General features: G+C 47.3%; 1 protein-coding gene across 1 annotated transcript in view; it reads left to right on the top strand.

Moving 5' to 3' along the window:
* The first annotated feature begins 48 nt into the window (after nucleotides 1–48).
* TP53INP2 (tumor protein p53 inducible nuclear protein 2) overlaps nucleotides 49–9,762 on the top strand; it is a 51,403-nt gene continuing 41,689 nt past the window's right edge. The window contains exon 1 of the mRNA XM_085079477.1: nucleotides 49–361. The gene's annotated coding sequence lies outside the window, so the exon portion shown is untranslated. The remainder of the gene's footprint in view (nucleotides 362–9,762) is intronic.

The raw sequence follows: 9,762 nt of genomic DNA, 5'->3' as shown, positions 1-9,762 counted from the left end.
AGTGCCCTCGGCGCTATGGCGGCCGTGAGGGGTCAAGTTAGCCGGGCGCGAAGGCCGTTTGGTGCGCCCAAGCGGGCGTTCCACTCCCCGTCCCCCGACCTGCCCCATACTGATCACCGTTGCCCAGGGCGCCCACACGGGACAGCCCCTCCTCAGCCGGAGGACAGGGATGGGTCTGTCTTCGACAAGCATCTTGCTCCTCGCGGGCCGTTTCTCCCGGCCTGAGGATCTGAGGTGCCTCTGGATGGCAGCTCTGCCCAGCTGGAGCAGGGCCTGGCGAGCTGGGCCCAGCTCGGACGAAGAGCATCGGCGGCTTCTGAACCTTTTGGAAATCCCCTCAGACCGTTCTTTGTTTCAGCAGGTATTTCACAGCCCGCCGTGGTGTTTGTCCGAGTGTTTGTTGTATCTGTGATGAGAGTTAACGACTGTTGTGAGGGCACTGAGTGCTCGTGGCCGAGTGTGGTTTCAGAAAGCTCTTGGTAGACTCAAGTTCTCAGTCTTTGTGGTTTCAACAGCTCCAGACCTTAAGAGTTCTGGGGAGACTTTCGTCCACTTACCTTCTCTGCACTTTCCTGCTGTTCTCCAACAACTGTTCCTCCATTGCCATGCCTGGGTATGTGCACAGCCTGTTCACACACTCTCGCACAAAAATAGCCTTTACAACACTTCATCTGAATGGAGACAAGTGGAAGGAAGACATGATAATCTCATAAAAAATTGAGCAACAGTGAAAACACATTTCACGTGGTATGTGAAGACAGCAACTTTTCATGTAATTAAAAATAGAATTTGCTGAGTGTACTGGGGTTGCCATTGAAAAGAGCTGGATAATGTCCAAGTCAACATTTATGTTGGATTTACGCAGCTTCAGAGCTGTAGAGTAGAGTTGCACCCACCTGCAGAAATGGAGACAGTCTGAATGCGTCTGGGACATGGTGCCTAAAGGCCCAGGTGACCCAGCACATACTGTCCCCAGGACTGGAGAGACTGGTGGCATTAGGTGGTCAGTCACATGCAATTTCTGGACCACGGCTGCTTAGAACATGAATTCCTTCATGCTACAAAACCAGCTTCAGATGATCCCAGGAGTGTTTCCTACTGTGCTCACTCCCTTGTCGGGATTCAGCTGCTGTCTTTGCAGAACATCCCTCAAGTGTGGTCTCATCCACTGCCACTGGACAACAGATCTGGTCTTGAAGCCATAAGGGGAGCTTCAGTGCTCAGCCTGTTCTGTGGCAGCTCCTCTGGTCTCAGGCTCTCTGGCATGGAGGTGTGGGTTGTGCTGGTCAAGCTGCTCTGTGAGTGTGGCTCTGGCTGGCCCTGGCACTTGATGGCCCCAGGACTGACAGAGCCTGGCACATCCTTTGATAAATCAGGGTGAATTCATCCAAGTTAGTTTATTTGTGCATAAACCAGTATATAGGAAGCCAGAAATGCTGATTCTTCTTTTTTGTATCTGTTCACAACAGTCTAGAGTTTTCTGATGAGAAATACTCTTTTCCATATGCTGGTTCTCTCCAAATGACAATTCTGATCCAAAGCACTTGACAGCCTTGCCTGCAACTGCTGTTCTGCTGAGTTATTGGTACACAGTTGTGTGGTTACTGTTCTGGGATGCTGATATTTCTAGTCTGAGCTGTGCCATGTGCTGTTCAGCACCATCTGATGCAGCCCTGGGAAGATGCTGATAATCTCAAAGGGCAGCAGGAATCGGATGTGGAATCACGCCACTACAGTTTTACTGTGTTTAATTGGTGTGCCAAGCCAACTAAAAAGAAAGGTCAAAGAATAATTCATGACAAATGTAGCAATTCTTTCTGGAGCATGAGTTTGCTCCAGCATTTATCCAAGAGGAAATCCCAGGGCTAGCAATGGAGGGAAGTTCCTAAGCTAATTCACATATTCAGCCCCCTCAAAGCATCAAATATGTAAGGCAAATATGAGAGGGTTGAGTATCAATTGGTGTCTGTCTACAGATGGCCGCTAATTTGGGGAGTTAGAGCTGCTTTTAAGGAGTTGCAGTAAACACACACATGCTGTGGTGCTGCCTTTTGTCTGGCAGAAACTTCTGAAGCCATTTTCAGCCAAATGAGACACAGGAGCAGACCTTTGAAACCCTCGGAGTTCCTAGAGGCTTTGTGAAAATCAAGGGAAATTTCAAGAGACCCAGGCTGGGGTGGATTTTGCACAGGCAATAATTTAGGATCTGGCAGTGTTGCTGTGCAGCTCCAAGTCAGCCAGCAGAGCCAGCTGCTTCCCCAGCAGCAGTGAAGGGGGAGGGAGGGATGACAGCAGAACAGAGAAGAAATCGTGGGGCAGTCAGAGACTCATGCTGAGCTGGATGGAGACTTCCAGCTAGGAGCTGAAAGGACACAAATCAGAAAACTCTGAAAAACTCCGGTTTGCTTGGTTAGCACAGCAGTTTGGGGTTTTTTTTCCACAGAGGCATAAACCTGATCTCCTCTATCCTGGTGTGTACCCCAAACTAATGGTAGTTTTTGCAGCATTGGGAGATTTACCTAATGTCATTTCTTCCTGATATACCTTGTCTCTGCAAGTGATTTGGTAGGAGCATGCAAATAGGGCTTGATGTGCTGAGGCCTGGGAGCAGTTTAAGGAGCTGAAGTTTGGGAATCTCTGCTGTGGTGCCACCAGCAGTGTAGCAGAGGGGCTCTGGTGTGGTTGTTGGTCCACACAGGGAGCAGCAAATGCAGCTCTTAGGGAGACCTTCGCACTGCCTGCCCTGCAGCCTCCAGCTTATGTTGCCTTACAAAAAGAAGCAGATCTAATGGAGTCAAAAAGGCAAGTGAGAGCTGCTGCTGCTGGAAGATCTGCGCTCCCTTGATTGCGCTGCCTACATGGGGCACCCATGCGGAGCGCTCGGGATGAATCCAACCTGGGGATGTTGCATCACAGAACTTTCATAAAACACTCTGTTTAAGACTGAGCCAATTTAGGGATGATTCATCTTTGTTCCTGCAAACAGATGCTGGTTTGGGCACTTCTCGTGTGCCCTGCTGGAATTATGCAATGGTGACATCTTTCGGGGTAAACAAGCCACACCTTTTCCAGCCTCACTGTACAAAATAGGTGTTCTGATTCCTGAGACACTCTCCAGTGCTCCCTGGCAGATCTTCCAGTCTAATGCAGGTTTGTTTTTGGTTTTTTTATTTTTTTTTTGCATTTGGAAGACCACAGCTTTGTTGTTATTCTGAGATTTCATCAGGGCCCTCTGCAATGGCTTACATATCACAGGGATGCTTTCTGTTCCTGTGGGATCTATCCCACCCTGTCCCATGTCCCAGAGCAGAGGGGTAATTTTCACCCACCATTTATTTTGGCCATGCTGTCATGTTTTTTTTCCATAGTCAACCCCTTCAGTGTTACACTACATTTTCTTCTGCCTTTCCCACCATGGACCTTGCACAGCAGTAGTTGCATTGTTGTCATTACTGGTCCTCAGTGGCTTTGGTTTTCCTAAGAAATTCACATTTACATACTCTGTCTCACTATACTGGGGTCCTTTACTGATAAACACTTGAGTTGCTTTTGCATCTCCTATTCCACGTTGTCTTCTGTTGGAATTTATTGGCTAGAACACCTGCCAACTTTTGGGTTTGCCAATAATACCCATGAATTCATATGCCTTTAATTTGTGTGGGCTACATGAGTTCTCATTACTTCTTTACTTCAGTGTTCATGGGTAAAAACTGCTGTTAAGTTGAAGGGTATTGCTGTTTTTAGAAATTGCTGGGAGAAAGGTGATTAGCTTGTATTTATTAGCTTAGAAAACAACAGATTTTCGTAGCAGTCTGGAATAGCAGTGCTGTAGGTATCTTCCAGTCTTTCTTCTGCTGACTGACAGAAAACAGCATGAGGTTTGTGGTCTTTTATGGAGGTTAGCAATGGTCTGGATCAAAAATGGAGCCTGAGTGATTGGCTTTTCTTCTTTGGGTTCAGAGACAGGAGAGAATAAACTGCACTTCAGATTTCTCTGAGTGGCTTCATATGCCAGGAACTTCCTTTACATGAAAGACAGATATCTTTGTAAGAAAGGAAATCTGCTTTTCTCAGTCCCCAGAAAGATTGTGTTTTAATAAAGTTTTAAATGGCAGTGTTAAAAAATAAAATCACCAAACAGGTAAGCTCTAATTCCTTCCAGCTAACTTAAGCCAATTAATCATCTAGTGGAAGCTTGTCATCTACATGAGGGAGAGATGGGCTGTCCAGAGAGCTACAAACTCACCTCAGACAACTCTCCTGGGTGGGGAAGGGATGAGCTGATGACGTGAGCTGAACACCGAAACTCTGGACACCTGAAATTGGGCAAGAGGAATCAAAAAGGCCTGATAAACAACATTGTTCAGCTTTTGGGCATTGGCTAAACTACTCACCTTGACAGCAGCATCTTTAAAAAGTGGGCTGTCCCTTCAGCTGGCATTGCTTTGCCATCACTCCACTGCCTGGGTGTGTGATCAGCTCCCAAGAAAAACATGGTGATAGACCTGGCACTCTTCTGCTGGGCTGGCCCCTGGCCAAAATCCCCTGCCGGTGATCGTTGTTTGTATCAGATTTGTGAAGGTTTATGGGTTTGATTATTGGTTTCACGTCTCACCCTGGTATCTGCCTTGACAGAGTTATCTGCTTTGCACCTTTTTTGGCAATGCTGAGGAAAGACCAGAGGGTCAATACGGTCTTGCAGACCAGTGGTCTTGTTTAATGTGATGCAAAGCACTTCAGGCAAGTCGAATTCATAGGTCCCTGGTTTAACAGGTCAGTATTTCAGCAGCTCTTTATTTTTCCATAGAATTGCTCAGTTGGAGGGTTTGAGAACAATCTTTGATGCCAACTGGCTGAGCAGCCAAGGGCTATGTACAGCCTATAACAACCTGTGTTGTGATGCATGGACTGTGCTTTCCAGGACAATGCATCTGTGTGCAGACGCCCCTCTGCCGTGACGGTGTGTCCAGCTGGGCTGCAAGGAAGCAGAAGGGAGGGACAGAGGGAACATATGGGGTATGTGCACTGCCAAGCTGAGAATACAGATTTCCAAAATAACATGATTTTCTTCATTTGTGAAGGACTTGGTGAAAGAATTGAAGCCAGAAGAGTGTGATGGATGGAAAAGTAGTTGTTAAAACTAGATGTGCTTTTTCCTTTGTCTCATTTACTCAACATGAGGAATGGGAACAGGCAGATTTGGGAACTCAGAGAACACTGTGCACCTGGAAGCTTGTCTGCTTTTCCCAGTCAGATCTAACCCAACTTGTTTACGTCCATCAGGGATCTGCCATGCAATCAGACGGGAAAGAAGTGAAATGGGACCTATCTATACATTCCCAAGACTTTGCAAACCAGTTCTTGCCCAGGTTGTTTCCCTTCACCTTCCTCTGTATTTCTGTTCTCACAGATCATTTTGTGGTCCATTGCAAGTTGCAGGAGCAGTGTCATTTTCCCTGCCAGACCAGTAGCATGGTATTTAGTTCACCTTTTCCAGCTGCTGTAATGTGGAGCACAAACATCCCCACAGCAGTGGGGAATCACAGGTAGCATGGATGCTGCTGGCAGCAAGGTTTGGATGAATTATTTGTAATTGTTCTGTCTCCTTTCAGCTTTGGGAACAGTCCAGCCAGAAGGAAACCATTAAGCATTGGGAAGGAGAATGCAAGTATCTTGAGTTTGGCTGGATGTTGCAGGGGGTTATCTGCAACATTCACCAGTGGGACTGGTGGCTTATGCCAGTGACAGTGGAGCTCCCTTCCTAGAGCAGTGTTTCCATGGGAATCTGCCTGAAAACCAGACACTTCAGCAGTGCCCTCTCCCAGAGCAGCGACAGTTTGTGAGCCCTTGCAGCTTGTGCTGGAGCAAGTCCAGAGCAGCTGCTTTCATGCTCCCGGACTGTGCGTCTGGAGCAGTGTCACATCCGCTGGTCTTTACAGAGCCATCCAAGGCTGTGAGCAGTAGGGGTCTGCTCGAGATCCAGTCTGTGTGACTGCTGTCCAGAGGTTGTGTGATGTCGAAGTGCAGGCTTTCAAACAGTTACACTTGCACAGAAATTCCAGGAAATCAAGGTTTGCTTTTAAACAACCAGTGTTGGGGTCAGCTAAAAGTGCTGACCCCACCAACCTCACCTCTTGGGTCTCCCTCAGCTAGGAAAGATCTCACCATGCAGGGGACCATTTTACATAGCACCTCTCAAATCCTTCACTTAACCTCAGCCTCACTCTTGAAGCCTGGAGAGAACAGGCAAACCAGAACTCCTAAACCAGCACTGCTCCTAAAGCATCACTGAACCTGGTGCTTCAGGAAAACAGATGGATACTTCTCTAATGGGGAATTTCAGTGGGCAAAAGTAGCATATTATCACAACACTCTCACTGTCTGGTCTGGGGAGGAGGGTAAGTAGGGAGAAACTCAGCTGTCTGGTGGGAATGTTAATAAAGGTGGTGTGAATCTTTTCCACCTCCAGCTGCCCACTGCTTACTGATGTCAGTCCAGGTCATACAGATCAGAACCACACAATCACCTTCACTGATTTGTCCTTCAAAGACCAAAGAGGCTCAGGCTCTGCAAATTTTCAGACTGCAGACAAAGATGCAACTTAACTGTTCTGATCCAGTCTGGACAAAGCTGTAGTTGGAACAAGACTTTGTTAATATACCATTGCCATAATAACCACCTGGAGCTGAGACCAACTGGAGCACTTGTGTCTCGGTTTAGAGACAAGTGTTGGGAGAAGACACTCTGGAATGCATGTTTCCTCTAAGAAAAGGAGTTTTAGCAATCCCTTCCTGCCGATATGAAATAAATATCGGTTGGTGAAAGTGAAAAAAAGTTTATTTGACAAAGTACCCACACAACATAAAATAAATGAATAACTGTTAGATATTGAACCTTCAGAACCTTACACACACACACACACACAGAGAGAGCAGAACAAACAAACCAAGATGCCAGGAGAAGGGAAAAAAAACCCCTCCACTGGCCATGTGCTAGTGAAAAAAAAAAGGTCATGGCTTTGTCTCAGGTGAGGAAAGAAGAGACCACACAGCATGTCAGGGGCGAGAAAAAACAGATGGGAACCTGGTGAGCTCTGATGTTGTTGGTCTCCTCTTCGCTGCAGACGAAACGGGTGGATTTTAGAATCCCTTCTTTCGCTGGCTCAGCTTTTTCCCGAGGTCTGGCCGAGATGGAGTGTCCCTGCAGCTTTTCCCTGCCAGTCGGCGCCAGGTGGCCCCTGATGATAAGCCGAACAGTTCCAGAAGAAAGCACAGAAGCTGCCGGAGGATTACTGTTGCAGTCCGAGGAAAACTTCTTGCCTCAGCTAACACTAACCAAGCTAGCTGATGCGTCCCAGGCACAGGCCGAGCATGCCGGGAGTGAGGGCTTGAAGAAAGCAGGCTGAGTTCCCCTGGCTCTCACCCCTCCCCTGGACTTGGCTGAAAGCCACAGGACCCATTTCTGGGCATAAAGCAGATGATCAGGAATAGAGTGTCATCATAAAATCACCCCAAGACAACTTGATATAGAGAGATTAGTGCAAACACAACTGCAAGGAGTTTGAAATCCAGAGTGAATCTGGCCAAGAACAGCTCAAACCCATTCTTTCAAGATTTAAGACAGATTTTGGCTAGAATGGCCCATTCAGAGAGGAGCAAGGAGCTGAGCTGCCACAAGATACGCATCTTGCTGTCATTAAAAAAAAAAAAAAAAAAAAAAAGAGTATCTAAAAAGGAGTGAAAGGAGTGTGACTGCTGTGGATGCAGGTGACTGTGGGAGCCAGCACTGAAGCTGTTGGAAAAATGGAGAGGGACAGTGCAATCCCTGCACCTTTTCTAACACCAGAGTCCCTTGCTCCTGGAGGTAGAAGCACTGCAGTGACTGAGCTTGATTAGAAAGTGACATCTCAAGAGCTCTCTGAGGATCACAGATTTCATTATTAACTGTCATTTCAGCATTTTTTAAGGTTGGTGCTCCATTTGTTGTATCGAGATGAGCTCTGAAGCTGTTAATGCTTTCCCAGACAATAGGATCACATACTTGGGCATGACATCGGTTACATCCTAGTGGCAGATTAATGTGCCTAATGAAACAGTCATCAAATATGTTGCTATCGATTCACTCCCCTCTCCCTGTCGAGGTCAAACACTTTCTTTGCTTTGCTGAGAACATTTGGCACTTTGACACCTGTATATCTGTGATTTTAATACATCAAGGATCCTAATGGTAATTCTGATGTGGCAGCAAAATTACAGCCGGATCTGCAGTATTCTGGACGATGATTTTGCAAACTGAATATCCTTTCACATCTTCAAGATTCAGTAATTTGTAACTAACACATGAGTTTTGTTCTTATCAAGTAGAATATTGGCTTTCAGGACTTTTATACCAAAATGGTTGGGTCAGATCCAGTATCCTGAGGACACTGGCTGAGCATTCACAGCTAGCAGCCCCCTTTCCTTCCTCCTTTTCAAGTGGAAGAAAACCAGGCAGGTCTGTAACGGCTGGAGCAAGGAGAGACTGCAAGGAGAGCAAGCAGCTCTGTGTATCACACTCTGTTTCCTTGCCATGTTTTCCTCTATGGGAAGCTAGTAAGAACCAGATCTGTGAATCTCGCTTGGGTCTGCCCCACATTCTTCAGATCTGCACTGTCCCAGCCAAGGAGGAGCTGCTGGTGACAGCCAGACAGGGAAAGTGGGGAAGGACAAAGCACATGCTTCCTCAGGCAGGTTTCTTGCAGCTGCCCAGGCACTGCTGGTCACTCAGTGCCTCAGAGCAGGAGCTGCTGCTGCGTTCACCTTCCTGGGAATCTCCCATGCCCCAGTCCTGGCACAGCTCTCACTCTGTTGTTCTGAGACACATGGCTTGTTCCTTTTGCCTCAGCCTTTGCTGACAGCAGGATAAGGCCACAGGATCATGTGATGGATGCTGCCTTTCCTTGTATGGTTACATAGGAGTGTCAGTGTGTTTTAAGAAGAAAAATCTGGTTTTTTGGCTGGCAGCTGCTGAACTGCACCATGCCTCTGTGTGCAGCAGGGACTGCGAGTGCAGAGTGTTTTCTCAAACATTTCATTAGATTTCTTGGTTTTCAAGGCAAGTGTGTGTTTTCAGGCAAGAGCCAGATGCAGAGAAGTCCTATGAGAATTTCTGAGCAATGAATCCCCTCCCTGCGCCCCTTCCCTGCTCCCCCTTCCCTGCACATACACTGTTCCTAGGCTGAATTTCCCCCTACCCAGGGACTGGCTTGTGCACCCAAGTGTCCAGTGGAGGGGTGAAAAAACAACCTGTGCCCCCCAGCCAGCTGGGTCTTCGGCTGCAGGAGGACGTTTTACAGGGGATCTATATTGGTCCTGTAGAGCACCTGAGCAGCCCTTCCCAGCTGCTGAGCATTCCTGGAGCACCAGGGTCCCCCAGACCCATCCTCTCATGACTGATCCAGCCCCAGAGCACTGCAGTGGAGGTGCCTGAGGGTTTGTCTTGTCTTTTGCCTTATTTTCCATCAGGAATGTGTAAAAAAGGCACATGGTGTTCTACAGTGCTGTACACTGCAGATGGCACAGAGGTTTCCCATTGTGTGGGCTCTGGTAGCTGCTGGAGGTGGCTGCAGAGCCTGTGGGCACTTGGGGGTCAAATATTTTTGCTCTGTAAAAGCTCAGTGTTGTTTTAAACCACCGAAGTACAAATTTTGATTCTCTATTAATAAAGGCAACAGGAATACAGAACCCACTTCCTTGTGTGAAGCTTTTGTTACACTGAACATAT

Source organism: Lichenostomus cassidix, chromosome 20, assembly GCF_008360975.1.
Source record: "Lichenostomus cassidix isolate B80296 chromosome 20, HeHo_3.0, whole genome shotgun sequence".
Classification (NCBI taxonomy): Eukaryota; Metazoa; Chordata; class Aves; order Passeriformes; family Meliphagidae; genus Lichenostomus; species Lichenostomus cassidix.
Note: the sequence above shows the minus strand (reverse complement) of the source record. Positions and strands in the feature narration are given on the sequence as shown.